General features: G+C 49.2%; 1 protein-coding gene across 1 annotated transcript in view; it reads right to left on the bottom strand.

Moving 5' to 3' along the window:
* The window catches only part of LOC142312566 (uncharacterized), a 74,588-nt gene that overhangs the window by 37,097 nt on the left and 20,931 nt on the right, over window positions 1-16,560 (bottom strand). The window lies entirely within an intron of this gene.

Here is a 16,560-nt window from a genome sequence, read left to right as displayed (position 1 = left end):
TAAGGCCCTGGGGCGGGAGAGTCATATACACAGACAATATGTGGTGAGGAGGCAGTAATGTACACACGGACACAATAGGGGGAGACAGGGTGAGGGGGAGGAATGTATATACAGACATAATATAGGGTGAGGAGGGAGGACAGGGTGGGGAGGGGGAATGTATACAGACATAGTATGGGGAGAGAGGGAGGAGTGCATACGAACACAGTATGGGGAGCAAATGGAGGAAAGGAATTTTGAGGACAGTATGGGAATTGAGATGGGGAATTTGAGGTCTGGATGGGGATTGAGGGGAAAAATTGAGGACACAGTATGGAGACCAAGAGGGCAAGATGGGCGCAGACACATTATGGGAAGCAAGGGGGAAATGTATTTGGACACACTATGGGTAGTAGTGAGGAGACAGTATTGGATGAGAAAAATGTGAGGGGGCAGAGAAAAGGGATGGGGTAGTGGCAGGGTGGGACTAATAAAATCAGTAAAAAAAAGTTTAAAAATATGAAAAAAATAGAAACCTAGAGGTTCATATCACCACCTTTTCGCCCCATTGAAAACACGTTTGTTATGGCCATGTTCAGAAATGCCACATCTGATCAGTTTATGGCGTAGCGAGAAAATCCAAACGCCAACATTTTTTGGGTCGCTGCAACATTGCATTTAAATGCAATAACAGGCGATCAAACCATCACATCTGTGCAAAGACAGTATCATTAAAAATGTCAGCGCAAAAATAAGCCATCACTGAGCCCCAGATCCCGAAAAATGAGAACGCTACGGGTCTCCAAAAATGGCTCCAAAAGCTCTATATTTTTTTGGACACAATTCTGAGGGGTTTTTTTCATACTGATGCATCAGTTTTACCATATAGTGAGCGTGGCAAATAAAAGACCACCACAAATTCAGCATTATTAAAAAGAAACAAAAACAGGAAAAAAAAAATGCTTGAGTGGTGCTTTAACATGTTAAAGGCCATAAGAGATACCTGTTGTGCAGAAATCTGCAGCTTGGTTCTTGTTTAATTCATGATGGACATTTTAGTGCAAAATCCTTTTTGTGCATCGGGACGGGACCTTGGTTAGGGTCTTCAGGTCTGCTGCGGCATCTCCATGCAGAAACGGCGGCACTTTCACACATTCATCTCCCGATGGTCTTCAGCAAAATGGCACCTGCATGTGTCGCAGGCGGTGGGGCGCGCTCACTAACGCTCGGGTCCGGCGCCCCTGCTGGGTGCTGCTCGGTGGCTCGAGCGGTGGGCCGGATCCGGGGACTTGAGCAGCGCTCCTCGCCCGTGAGTGAAAAAGGGGTGGTTTGTGTTTGTTTGGGGATTTAGTTAGTTCGTGACGCCACCCACGGGTCGTGGCGAGAGTGGGCACCACCGCTGCTTAGTGATGGGGATCCCGGGAGCGATGGCAGGGAGCAGCTGAGATGTTGATTTCCCCCTCCGTGGGTAGGGGTTGGTGATCCCGGGGCCCGGTGATGATACGGGGAGGCAGGGTAGCTGGGTTGCAGGGACAGCGCGGCACGGTGCCAGATGGCACTGTTGTACTCACTCAGATACAAAGGCACAAAAGTCATCGGTAAACCAAACAGCTGGATGGACGGGTCCCGCAGCCGGCTGCTGCGTTGCTCTCCCCGGACAGGTGATGGTGGCTGTCTTTCCCTGCACCCTGAAACTGATTTGACTATGATGGTTTCACAACGGTAGTCCACTCCCTGGTATATATGCCCTAGGGAGCTCTCATTGCCCGCAGGCGCTGGCCCTTTGGATCTCTAGCCCTTGGCGGTGGCTCTTTATCCTGACGGGTTGGGCGGTTGCCTTCTGACAGGACTTGGTAGTTAGGGAACCCTGGGGGTTCCGGTCACACTCGGATTTGATCTTTGCCGGGTCCGATGGCCCTGCCTGTGTGCTGGTCACACTCGGATTTGATCTTTCCCGGCGGCTTCTAGCCTGATCGGGGTCCGATGGCCCTGCCTGTGTGCTGGTTACAGGATCTGTTCCCCGGTACGGTACGGGGGGCCCACCGCCCGTCTACGGTCCCTCGGTTCCACTCCCACTCCTGCGGACGGCCACCACCGTCTGCCGACCTTGCTCCGTGCCTGGACTCCGTTCCAGACACTAGCAGCGTCACTTCTCCTCTACTACACTTCACTTCTCTCCTGCCCACTCCGGGCTCCTCTCTCTCCGACTCCTCTACACCAACTCCCAACATCAACTAACTGTTTTTCCCGCCTCCAGGACTGTGAACTCCTCGGTGGGTGGGGCCAACTGCCTGGCTCCACCCCACCTGGTGTGGACATCAGCCCCTGAAGGGGGCAACAAGGATTTCAAATTTGACTGATAGACTATCCAGGGGAGGGTGTGTGTGTGTGTGTGGTGTTGTGTCTGTGACTACCTGGCTAGTCCAGGGCGTCACATTCCCCCTTGGTGAAATGCAGACCGTCCGCGGGCTGCCCGTCCATCACCGGTTTTATTTTCTGTAAAGATATAAAGTAACAGGTAAAACATTCAACACAAGTTTGCTTTTTGTCTTCCCTGACGGGAGGTACTTCCTTTAACGTTACTAAACGGAAAATATAAAAACACTTTTATTAACAACGGACGGGTCTACGGTCTTCCGCTCTCCCACCCAAACAAACTGTACCTTGATGCTGCCCCTAGGAAACGGGCAGCACCCCTTTCACCCCAGTCCAGGTCCAGGTCACCCGAGCGGGAACGGGTACGGTGTCTCGCACTCGGCTGTCATTTCAGGGAACCCCATGTCCAAGGGGGACCCCTGACCCCCGGAGAATGGTCACCGGTCCTGGTGGTGACCGGACCCCAGCCTGCTCTGCTGCGGGTCCTTCCTCCAACCTGCCTCTCCGGAGGCGGCAACGGAAAACAGCCCACCACATTATTTACAAGCCCACTAGTTCGTGGGTGGCCTGCAAGTTCTTGGCCATGTTCATGAGCAGTTCCTCATGCGGTAATGGGCTAACGGTTTTACGAAACAGGGACTACTCCAGTCCCAACGGGGACGGCTTTTCTTTTGAGAACGGACGGCAATCAGGTGAAGTACTCGGTTAATCATTGTTCAATCATTCAACTCGAACAAACCGGTGCTGAGGGTCCCAACGGGGGACAACTGGGTTACAGCGGAGGGCCGCTTCCTTACTTGAGGTCACACTCATCAAGGACCTCTTCCACTTCCGGACGGCACGGTGGGGGAGGGGACTGGGACCGCATCTGGGTGCCGCGACCTTCCCTCTGCTTCACATCAAGGACATACCAGCCCCTCTCCCCGCAATGTCGGGTGTAAGTCACCAGGTCACCTGGCAGCAGATCACGCCCTGGATGGCCCGTTGGCAGATGGGCATTCACATCCCGGCGGGCCACAAATATCTCGGCCTCCAGGCCCGTCTCGTAGATGAATCCGTACCCCCGCCTGGGGTTGAATCGCCTGACCTGGCCCTCGTAGATCGGGCCCCGCACCCGGAAGGTGGCGTGCCGTAGATGATCTTTTTCCCGTATGGTACGGGCCACCACATCGGCTCTCTCCCACTCCCTGGCGGCTATCTCCTGGCCCAACGGATTCACCTGTTTGTCCCAGTACGGGGCGTTGGCGTACCCCTGCGCTCGGGTCGGGCCCCGCTGGATTTGGATTGCCCCCACGCCGGCTACAACCAGCATGCTCTTTGGGGGGTCCGGCGGTGACGTGGCCTGGGGTGCTGCCCTGCAGCGACGACCCGGCGTAGCCTCAGCCGAGACAGGAGGTTCAGGGACAGATGGCCTCACCGGTTGGGCCTTCGGACCCGCAGCTTTCAGTTCTTCCACGGCCGGGCGGACTGCCGGAGCCGGGTCATCCGGGGGCTATGCTTCACGGGCGGGCACCTCCACAGGTGCGGGCCGTCTCCGGGTAACGCCTACAGGCCGGTCCTCGAGGGCGGACGGGTTGGCTTCCGCTACCGATGTTGGGGGTAGCGGACCGAGTGGAGGGGCAACAGCAACCGGTACGGATGTCGGGGGAGGCAGGAGGGTGAGAGGAGGCAGACCGGGCCCCTCAGCCGCAGCGACCGGTCCTTCTCGGACACAGGGGCGTGGGTCGCTTACCCCCTCCTCCAACACTGCCTCCACCTCGCGTCTCTGCATAGCTGCTGCCACATCCTCCATCTCGGCCACCCAGTGCTTCATCAAGAACCGGACCTGGGTCTGCAAGCGGCAGCACATTTGTGCGGTCCGGACTTCCACCCACGCCGCTGTTCCTGGCATGGGCTCTGGGATTTCGGCATCACCGGACGGGACGTACATGCTGATCGTAGGCTTCCAGGAACCGGATATATGCAGAGTCCTGGCGTCCCCGCTTCTTTTATCCACTTGGCAACATTAGGCAGGCTACCACCCGCCCCCCCTTGGTTCTTTCTAGCACTTCCTGCTTCAGGGGGCGGGGCTGTTCTTTCGCGCCTTCCCCGCTCGGGGAAGACGCTCGAGCGGGAAAACCTTTGCGCCCAAGATGGCGGAATTTCAAATTTTTCGTCCGGACACCGCCGGCGGGAACTGCAAGGTGCACTTCTACCGGTAGGTAGACTGATTCGATCCTGTTCGTGACGCCAAGTTTTGTCGCGGGCGGCGGGGCGCGCTCGCTAACGCTCGGGTCCAGTGCCTCTGCTGGGTGCTGCTCGGTGGCTCGAGCGGTGGGCCGGATCCGGGGACTCGAGCAGCGCTCCTCGCCCGTGAGTGAAAAAGGGGTGGTTTGTGTTTGTTTGAAGATTTAGTTAGTTCGTGACGCCACCCACGGGTCGTGGTGAGAGTGGGCACCACCGCTGCTTAGTGATGGGGATCCCGGGAGCGATGGCAGGGAGCAGCTGAGATGTTGATTCCCCCCCTCCGTGGGTAGGTGTTGGTGTTCCCGGGGCCCGGTGATGATACGGGGAGGCAGGGTAGCTGGGTTGCAGGGACAGCGCGGCGCGGTGCCGGATGGCACTGTTGTACTCACTCAGATACAAAGGCACAAAAGTCATCGGTAAACCAAACGGCTGGATGGACGGGTCCCGCAGCCGGCTGCTGCGTTGCTCTCCCCGGACAGGTGATGGTGGCTGTCTTTCCCTGCACCCTGGAACTGATTTGACTATGATGGTTTCCCAACGGTAGTCCACTCCCTGGTGTATATGCCCTAGGGAGCTTTTCTTGCCCGCAGGTGCTGGCCCTTTGGATCTCTAGCCCTTGGCGGTGGCTCTTTATCCTGACGGGTTGGGCGGTTGCCTTCTGACGGGACTTGGTAGTTAGGGAACCCTGGGGGTTCCGGTCACACTCGGATTTGATCTTTGCCGGGTCCGATGGCCCTGCCTGTGTGCTGGTTACAGGATCTGTTCCCCGGTACAGTACCGGCGGGCCCACCGCCCGTCTCCGGTCCCTCGGATCTGCTCCCACTCCTGCGGAGGGCCACCACCGTCTGCCGACCTTGCTCCGTGCCTGGACTCCATTCCAGACACTAGCAGCGTCACTTCTCCTCTACTACACTTCACTTCTCTCCTGCCCACTCCGGGCTCCTCACTTCACTCCTCTCTCTCCGACTCCTCTACTCCAACTCCAAACACTAACTGCTTTTCCCGCCTCCAGGACTGTGAACTCCTCGGTGGGTGGGGCCAACCACCCGGCTCCACCAAACCTGGTGTGGACATCAGCCCCTGAAGGGGGCAACAAGGATTTGAAGTTTGACTAATAGACTAACCAGGGGAGGGGGGGGTGTGTGTGTGTGAGGTGTTGTGTCTGTGACTACCTGGCTAGTCCAGCGAGTCACACATGTGGCGCATGCGCAGATTAAGACTTCGGCTTAATGACGTACCAAGAACTCCATCTGCACATGCAGCTCCACCGGTATCATTCTGCTGAAAACCATAGGATGTTATGGTGTACATGCACCGCCCACAGCGGCATTATGGTAAAGACGGAAGCATGCCACAGGTCTACTTTGTTAAAGACAGGTTGATGTCACTGTGCATATACACCGCCCATGACGCCATTTTTCTGCAGACCGTCAGATATCATTGTGCATATTCAACGCCCATGGCGCTATTTTTCTTAAGACTGTCCTATGCGAGTGTGTGCATGCACTCTCCGCAGTGCCATTTTGCTGAAGACTGCCCAGAGATGAATGTGTGTAAGCTCTGTCCTTGCTTCAGGCAATTCTAGCAAAAAAATAAAAAATTGGCTTGTACAAACGCAGAGGGGCAGTGGCAGAGCCGAAGACTCTACCCACAGCCCCGCCACATTGCAGGAAAAGCAAAATATTGCACCAAAACTTCTATAATGAATTAAACAACAACCGGGCTGCAGATTTCTGCACAACCGGTGTCTATTCCATCAGTATAACAGCCCCAATATGGCCGCACCTTTACTTTATCAGGATAAATCGGGATGACAGGGTCTCTTTAAAACAAAGAAAGAACAATGGAGTTATTGATCGATTTTTTCCAACTTCTCAAAATAAGTTCTCTGCACCCGAAAATGGCGCCAATCAATAACACAAGCCCCGCAACAAAACTAACCCCCGCTCTCATACTGCGACCCCCACAGAAGAGTAATAAAGATCCGGCTCTTGCAAAAACAACAATAAAAAACAAATAAACATATAAATAAACGCCGGGTTATAGGAAATAGCTGTGAAGAGATAAACAGTCCCTGGACGGGGAATCTGCACTCACCTCCGCCACCTGCAGAGCCGCACACTGGAGAATACGCTGCTCTGTGCTTACAGGACCTGCCGTGATGTCACCAGCATGTGATCAGTCACATGTGTGGGAGGAGTCAGGGGTCACATGACCAGGAGGCTCAGCGTGTGCTGCACTGCAGTGCTGGTTGTCATGGTGCTGGATCTCACTTTCCTGCTGCTGTTCCTAGATTTATTTACTCACTTAGGCCCATTACACGGTCGTGTTTAAACAGGTATAAGCCACACGCATGATAATGAATGGTTTTTTAATGTGTAAAAGATGGACAAATCCTGAAAAATTATAGATATAGAAAGAGAGATAAAATAGACAGAGGGATATAAAGAAAATATGAACATATAAAATTGACAAAAAGAAAAGACAGACAGACTAGCTCAATAGAGATAGTTAGGCTAAGCACACACTGCGTTTTTTTGACGCTGCGTTTTTGTGCGGTTTTGGCCGCTAAAAACGCACCCGCGTCAAAAAAACGTGGCAAAAATGCATGCGTTTTTACCGCGATTTGGTGCATTTTTGGCTGCGTTTTGCTGCCTTTTTGATCTCTGCGTTTTGCGTTTTTCCAATGCATTGTATGGGGGGAAAACGCAGAAAAACGCAGGAAAGAATTGACATGTCCATTTTTTTTTAAGCTCAAAAACGCAGCGGACAGCAAAAATGAAAACTCATAGACTTTGCTGGGGAAGCAAAGTCATGCAGTTTTGAGGCCAAAAACGCACCCGAAAAACGCACTGTGCGCACATAGCCTTACTTTGTCCAGCTGTTTTGCAGCATTTTTATTGTTAACCCCTTCACAACTGGCCGATTTTTCGCTTTCCATTTTTTTTTTTTTTCAGTCAATATGGTCATGTGAGGGCTCATCTTTTGAAGAACAAGCTGTACTTTTAAATGAAACCATAAGTTTTACCATATAGTGTACTGGAAAATGGGAAAAAAATCCAAATGCAGAAAAATTGCAAAAAAAAGTGCGATAGCACTATTGTTTTTGTTGAGATATTTTATTCACTGTGTTCACTATATGGTAAAAATGATGTGTGGGTGTGATGCCTCAGGTCAGTGCGAGTTCGTAGACACCAAACATGTATAGGTTTACTTTTATATAAGGGGTTAAAAAAATGGGAAGTTTGTCCGAAAAAAGTGGCGCACGTTTTACGCCATATTCCGTGACCCGTAGGAATCTCATTTTTCAGGATTTATGGCTCAGTGACGGCTTATTTTTTGCGTCTCGAGCTGACGTTTTTAACTGTACCATTTTTGCGCAGATGCTAAGTTTTGATCGCCTCATATTGCATTTTGCGCAAAAGTTGTGGCGACAAAAAAAACGTAATTTCGGCGTTTGGAATTTTTTGCTGCTACGCTGTTTACTGATCAGATTAATTGATTTTATATTTTGATAGATTGGGCGTTTCTGAACGCAACGATACAAATGTGTGTATAGTTTTTATTTTTTTACTCTTTAATTTTCAATGGGGTGAAAGGGGGGTGATTTGAACTTTTAGGGGTTTTTTTTTACTTTTTTTTATTTTACTAGTCCCCCTAGGGGGCTATAGCGATCAGCAGTCCGATCGCTCTGCCCTATCTGCTGAAACCACTGCACAGCTGTAAACAGCAGATACGCTCACTTTGGCTGGAAATACATCTATGCGAGTAAAATCTGTCAGAGTTGGCTGAAAAAAACTCGGCTGATTTTAGTTCACGTTAGGTCCGAGTGCAACGCAAGTGCGATGCTTTTTCTGAATAAATTAATGATTTTACTAGCGTGTGTAATGCGTGTGTAATGCGTATTTTTTACTATGTCATCTGCCATTCAGCTCTGCTACATGGCCGCTGACAGCAGACACAGACAGCCATGTAGCAGAGCTGAATGGCAGATGACAGCAGACACAGACAGAGCCGCACGATCAGAATGAACTCGGATTAACTTCACCCGACTTCATTGTCATGCTGCGGCTCTGTCTGTGCCGCGTCCTGATTAGCGGTCACATGTGAAGGACTCACCGGTGACCGCTAATCCCCTGAGTGACTGAAGTTAGCAGCTCTCTCTCATATACTCACCGATCCCCGGCGCAGCGCTGCACGGCATTCACACTGCTGCGGCGGCTTTTACTATTTTGAAAAAGCCGGCCGCTCATTAAACAATCTCGTATTCCCTGCTTTCCCCGCCCACCGGCGCCTATGATTGGTTGCAGTGAGACATGCCCCCACGCTGAGTGACAGGTGTCTCACTGCACCCAATCACAGCAGCCGGTGGGCGTGTCTATACTGTGCAGTAAAATAAATAATTAAATAATTAAAAAAACCGGCGTGCGGTCCCCCCCAATTTCAATACCAGCCAGATAAAGACATACGGCTGAAGGCTGGTATTCTCAGGATGGGGAGCTCCACGTTATGGGGAGCCCGCCAGCCTAACAATATCAGTCAGCAGCCGCCCAGAATTGCCGCATACATTAGATGCGACAGTTCTGGGACTGTACCCGGCTCTTCCCGATTTGCCCTGGTGCGTTGGCAAATCGGGGTAATAAGGAGTTATTGGCAGCCCATAGCTGCCACTAAATCCTAGATTAATCATGTCAGGCGTCTCCCCGAGATTCCCTCCATGATTAATCTGTAGATTACAGTAAATAAACACACACACCTGAAAAAATCCATTATTAGAAATAAAAAACACTAACAAATTCCCTGGTTCAACAATTTAATAAGCCCCAAAAAGCCCTCCATATCCGGCGTAATCCAGGATGGTCCAGCGTAATACGAGATTGTTTAATGAGCGGCCGGCTTTTTCAAAATAGTAAAAGCCGCCGCAGCAGTGTGAATGCCGTGCAGCTCCGAACCGGGGAACGGTGAGTATGAGAGAGGAGGGGAAAATGACCGACAGACTGTGAGAGAGAGACAGAGATAGTGACGGACCGACAGAGAGAGAATAGAGACCGAGAGGGAGAGACCGACTGACAGAGAATAGTGATTGACAGACAATGTGAGACATCACTCATTTCCAGTGTTTTAGGAAACATGCGAGAAATGTATTTAGAAAATCGGATGTCACTAGGATGGTGTGAGTGCCGTCCCGTGACATCCGATTATTTACACGCTCCCATAGACTTGCATTGGAGAGACTCGCAGTAGAAACTCGCAAAAAAGCAGCATACTGCGATTTTTTTCTCAGTCCGATTTGGACTAAGAAAAAAAATCGCAAATGCGAGCTGAATCATTCACTAACATGTGTCCGATTCCAATGCGAGTTTTTCTCGCATTGCTCTACTGCGAGAAACTCGCAAGTGAGAAGCAGCCCTTTCTGCTTCACTCGGCTCCGGGCCGAGTGAAACTGAAAGTAATTCATGTGTACTACAGGAGTAATACAGTCTCTTTGGGTCGGGGAGAGAGACTGGTCGGTTCTTTTCCTTGTGGGGATTGTTCCATATGTCCCTTTCTTGCTGCCGATAGGTCTGTCCAAATTTCTATCTTTCCAGGGACTATCACGACTAAGGTTTATTCCAACTGTCGTACCAAAAATGGTGTGTACCTTCTGATGTGTGATTGTCCCAAATTATATGTTGGACAGACCACACAGGAGCTTCGGCGACGGATTCAGCACCACTTCTCAAATATCGGACGGGCCAAGAGAGATCAAGCTCAAGGTAAGCCCATCACTTCTGTGGCTAAACATTTCCTTGATTTACATAATGGCTCTTTTCGTAAGGTCCGGATATTGGTGCTTGAATCTGTCCCCCTTAATATTCGGGGGGGAAAGATGTCTGATGAATTGCTGAGAAGGGAGGCCAGGTGGATCTATCAACTTCGGAGCCTTTCCCCCAACGGCCTCAATGAGGAAATGTTGTTCAGTGGCTTCTATAAGAAATGAGGGCTCGTTTTGGGTTCAGTTTTGGACCCTCTGGGGGATGTTCTCTCTTTGACATAAAGGTTGACTGAACTTTTCCAGTTGGCCCAACACCAGCTGGACTTTCGGTCATTCTGTTTCCCCCAGGGAAACCCCCCCCTCTTTCTTATTTGGGGGTCCCCGTGGGGGGGGGGGGGCACTCCTCTTGTCCACTCATTTGTGGTTTTTCTTTGATTGCAGGTGTGAATATATACTTTGGTGTGTTTGATCTTCCTCGATGGAACAGAATGAAGATTCATCTCCCTCTTTTGAAGAAACCATGTCGGGTGTTGGAACGTCTTCAATGTCCTTAGTGACGGATTCTGATCTTTTCACGGTTCTATCTACTTTCCTCCTCTGGCCATGTGTCTTTTCCAGCATTTTTTGATCCATGGACTTCCTATGTCTTTTTGACATCTCCTTATTTTTTGTCCAAGAATTATATTAAAACTATGTGTGCCTCATGAAGTTTCCTGCTCCATCAAGAGGGGTTTTTCCTCCATAGAGACTTTTTTGGCAGGTTATACGTTATATGTACATATATGTGTGCACGAGTTCTGTATGCACAATTATTCTGCAGATATGTCCTTTGGGATTCTGGGTTGGGTTTACCCTCTATGGGGGCTCTATACTCATGGTTATGTACTTTTATGTGACATTTTTGAATATCTGCATTTTGGGGTTCATACCCCTTATAAGTGAAAAAACAGCTATATGTGATCTATCTGTGACCTGGTGGGCTCTATATCGTTGATATTGCTATCATGTCTGCATCTCTCTTTGTGTAGGAGTTCTGTATGCACAATTATTCAGCAGATATGTTCCTTGGGTATTCCGGGTTAGTTTTACCCTCTATGGGGGTTCTATACTCACTGTTATGTACTTCCATGTGACACTTTTGAATACTTGCACTTCGGGGTCCATACCCCTTACAAGTGAAAAATACAACTATATGTGATCTTTCTGTGACCTGATGGGTTCCATCTTTGATATTGCTATCATGTCTGCATTTTTATTGTCCTTATGTGAAATATGCCGTATATAATGATACATGTTGCTTCCAGAGTCTACATTTTCTGTCACTCTAATGACTGCTTATATTTTTATTTTTCTTTGATGTGATGGGTGCCACTGCCTCTGCGCATGCGTTGTATAAGGATTTATATGCATGATGTCTGCGACATCATGGCATAGATAGTGCTGGATATTATGCGTCCGCATGCGCTTCTCTTCTTGTGTCCGACACTTTATAGATATTTGCATTGCGGATAATGCGACCGTGCTAGCGCAGCGCGCTTGTAATGACACATACACAGCTTACGGTCATGTGACCTATGACGTACGCTTCCTTGGCTTGTAGCATTGTGCATGTGACGCTCTTCTGTTTATGGGTGCCATGGTTTCGGCGCATGCGCGGTGGAGGGTACCCTCACGTCATGAGTCCACCTGACCAGATCAGGTGGCGAATATGGCGGTGTCCATCGGCGTGCTTTGGCCTGCATGCAAAATTCTCTCTGTCCTCTAATTACATGCTGGTAAGCAATCTACTATCTAATTATTGCTTGTATTTAAGACACGTTAATCATGGCTTTCCTCACTTTCCCCTGAGGAAGCTACACTTTGTTGTAGCGATACGCGTGGGGTCACCACCCCACCCCCTCTTCCACATTTCTCTGGCCTCCAGCCCTTATCCCTACTGGCGTCCGTACTTGCTTTTTTGGTTCAACAAACTTCTTTCTTATTCCAGGTGATTGCTGTGGCCCAGTTCACTTATGTGTCTTATTGCCATGTATTGACAGCTGGTCTTTATGTCTGGGCATTCTTTACATTGTATCTCAGTCACCTGTCTCTGTTCTATTGTACCATTTTGCAAGGTTACGTCTTTTCTAACAATATATATTGGTGGTTTGGCCTGCTGAGGGTGTGGGGTGTGTTTGGTGCCACATACCATGGCACTAAATATGTGTTAATATATGAGCTTATGCTTTTTTAATTGTTTTTAAATATTGTTCATGGTTTTGTTTTGTGTCTAATAAATGATATTATTTGCTATATTGGTGATCCCACTTTTTGCACATTTTCTTCTCTTTATTGTACTACAGGAGTCATCACATGACCCTGTGCTACCATGACAACCACCGGAAGTCACGTGATCACACAACGTGACTTCCGGTATTGGCCAGTAAGTAAAAGTTTACCGCGATCATAATGGCGCTGTCACATGTTGACAGCGCCGTTTAAGGCGTTAAACGGCACGGGCAGATAATAATTCTGCTCGTGCCTAGCAGGCACACATCTCAGCACTTGTGCAGAACGCTGGAGGAAGAGGGGAAAGTGCGGTCACGAGGTTATGGGCGGCACTTGCTGATGACACTCACAGCGCCACCCATAACCTCGTGCCTGCGCAAAACGTCACCAGCGGTCACACGTGCACACAGTGCACAGTAACGCTACAGTCGCACAGCGCATGCGCGGGACCTCGGCACCCAGGGTGGCGTCCTGAGGTTTGAAATTCAGCATTCAGGGGGCGGCGTAAATCGGCAGGAGGACAGTAACAGACACCAGAGAGCCCGCCCACATGGATAATTTACAGAATTTGCATACCAAAAGGTACAACTTTACAAAGTATTTATTTTGGCATAAAAGGAGCCAGAAAAACTAGAGGAACCTTGCTAGAAAGCAGCCCACGAGCTGCAGAGGGGGAAACTTTTAGGTTTACAGCTAAATTTCTGATGACAGGTTCCCTTTAAAATGGACAAACAATCACAAAAAGACCTCAATTTGTAATACAATAGCTCCAGGATAATAATCCAATTGATACAGATCAGTAAGAGTACTAATAAGTAGATTCAAAATATCCAAAATATGTATCAATAAATTCTCCAATTATAATTATAATAAGTGGCCTGCAAAGATGGATTCAGGCAATGAAATGCAGTCAGCACCTAAAGAGTTAATTCCCAGCAGAACAGGGAAGAAGGGGAACACTTAACCAAGGTTAATGCATGGACACATGAAATCATAACCATAGTCATTGAGAGTACACAAAATAGTAATGTGTCTCAGCACCGTTGTGCGTATGACCTAGGTCAGACAGACAGCAGATGGAAATATATAGTCATCACAATATTAGAGATCATGTAGTAAGAGGAACCCCTTATACACAATTACAAGGCTAACAAAAGCTATGTCAGTGTAGTACTAGAGAAAAAAAAAAGTTACAAAAAACAGTGATTGTGTATGTAGATAGGTGCAGACAAAAGCAGATTTAATTATAAAAGAGGCCAAACTCAGGGAAATCATACAGATGGCCATGATCTCACAGGTGTAGAAATGTGAGCAAGGATAGCTGCATCAAAAGGCGCATAGGCGCAAGATGTCAGAGCAAAAAATGATCAAAAGGAGCATAGCTTTTTAAAGTGATTTTAAAATTGTTTGTTTTTCTATTGACCCAATAAAAATTATAATATATTACATTAATTCTTACTGTTACTCTTGATGTGCGCCCGAGTTATGTGTGCCTTTTTCTCCCTTTGTGCACATCCCCACAGGAGTCTGCTCCTGCAACTTCTACTTTAATCACCAGGCGACGCCGTGTTCCCGCCGTGGATAGTGCTGGTGATGGGAGAGGAGTCAGTGCCAGTGATTCTGGCGGACGTAGGCTCTGCTCATCCACTAAGCTGGGTTTACCTGGGATCTGCAGTACCACTGGCTGACTGTAGGTGGCGTGTGTCTTCCAGCTGAAGTTACCATCATTCAGCCTCAGCCAACAGGAAGACACCACACCCTTTTAATTCCCCCTCCTGTCTGCTGGCTACGGCCAGAGATAGTTCTGTTTTCCTGTTACCTGGCTCCCTCTATGTTTTGCTTAGCTACATTCACATGATGGTCCACAAAAAACGGTCTGTTTTTTTCACGGATGCATCCGTGTGGCATCTGTATGACATCCATTCCATATACGGTTTGTGTGTCATCCGTGTGCCTTCTGGTTTTTTTGCGGACCCCAAAAAAACGGATACAGCTAGAAAGATAAATAGATGAGTAGATAAAGAGATGGATAGATAGATATAGAGACAGAGAGATAGAGGGATGAATGAATGAATGGAGGGATAGATCGATAGCTAGATAAATGAGAAAGACATATATAATGTCCTACCCCCTGCATATTCTAAGCTGGCACCCTTTAGTGACTTTCATGTGGCACTAAAGGATGCTTAGCCTTGTATTTAGCCAAAAAAAAAATCATTAAAAAAAAAAAACGACGTGGGGTCCCCCCTATCTTTTGTAGCCAGCTAGGGTAAAGCAGACGGCTGCAGACCACAGCTGGCAGCTTCACCTTGGCTAGTAATCCAAAACAGAGGTCACCCCGTGCTGTTATTTTAAATTAAATAAATAATTTAAAACAAAAACCACAGGATTCCCCCCCCCCAAATTGGATCACCAGCCAAGGTAAAACAGACAGCTGTGGTCTGGTATTCTCAGACTAGGGAGGTCCGCGGTTCTTGGACCCTCCCCAGCCTAAGAATAGCAGGCCACTAGCTGTGCCAATCCTGGTGCTTTGCCCCAACTCATCCTGTTGCCCTGGTGCGGTGGCAAACAGGGTAATATATGGGGTTGATGCCAGATGTGTAATGTCACCTGGCATCAAGCCCCGGGGTTAGTGATGTCACGCGTCTATCAGATACCCGACATCAGAAACCCAGTCAGTAATAAAAAAAAAAAAAGTCAATAAAAAAAAGGGTTTTTTTGAAAAACCACTCCCCAAAACATTCCCTCTTTCACCAATTTATTGAAAAGAACAATCAAATCCAGGTCCTGGCATAATCCAATAAGGCGGTACTGTCCCTGTCAATGAAGAACAGAACGTTCCCCATTGGCTGGGAGAGCAATTCAGTGACCCGAGCTAACATCAATAGGTCAGCCTAGCTCACTGCAGGGGATGACGAGCGCTGCTGTCAGGTTACATGAGATCATTACCTGCTGTGAATCTCCTGCACGCCTGATGTCAGCGCTGTCACTGCCTTCCATTGTCTGCCGCATTCACAGCGAAGAATCGCGGGAGACCGTGACGTCACCGCTAGTGACAGTCTCAGGCCGCCCACAAGACGTGATGTGAGAACGCGGCGGGCATAGGAGGCAGTGACAGCGCTGACGTCAGGAGAGCAGGAGATCGTCACAGCAGGTAATGATCTCATCTAACCTCCTGACAGCAGCGCTCGTCATCCCCACGGCTGCCCGCACTGCTGTGTGAGAAGCTGCTGATACTGCAGTGCGGGCAGACACTGACACACTGCTGTGCCGGCATATGCGGACACACTGCAGTGCGGGCAGCCGCGGGACTGGCGGCGGGAGCGGGACACAGACTGCAGGGGCATCCGACAGAGGTCACATGGAAGTGCTTCCGTGCGGCTTCTGGGTATTTTGCGGGCCCATTGACTTGTATTGAGTCACGGTCCATTATTACGGAACAGAATAGGACATGTTCCATAATAACGGAACGGACATACGGCATCCGATGTTTTTTTGTAGGATCGGATGCATACGGAAGTTCTTCCATGTGCCATCCGATCCTACACAAAAGACATTGAAAAGATGGTCCTGTCCGTAGGTCCGCAAAGAAACAGGAACTGACCAGGAGAAACGGAACGGTCATGTGAATGAGCCCTTAGTGACCCTCTGTGTTTGGACTTCTGCTTGTTTTCTGACTACCCTTCTGACTGCCATTTCTGTACCTCACCACCAGTCCCGAATTTGACCTCTGCTTGGTTTCCTGATTACGTCCTTGACTGCCCGATTCTGTCCTTGTTCTGCAATTCCTGGTTTGACCCTGCCTGACAACTACTCTCATAGGACTGCAGCCTTCCACAGGTAGTGATCACCAGAGCCCTGTGTAATTCCAAATCCCTGTATAGGGGTTAAATGCTTTCAGGGTTCTAGGGGTTCTGCTTTGTGAGTGGCTACCCTCAAGCCTGTTCATTACAACC

The sequence above is a fragment of the Anomaloglossus baeobatrachus genome, chromosome 5 (genome assembly GCF_048569485.1).
Source record: "Anomaloglossus baeobatrachus isolate aAnoBae1 chromosome 5, aAnoBae1.hap1, whole genome shotgun sequence".
Lineage (NCBI taxonomy): Eukaryota > Metazoa > Chordata > Amphibia > Anura > Aromobatidae > Anomaloglossus > Anomaloglossus baeobatrachus.
The sequence above is the reverse complement of the archived record's forward strand: the minus strand, read 5'-3'. Positions and strand labels throughout refer to the sequence as shown.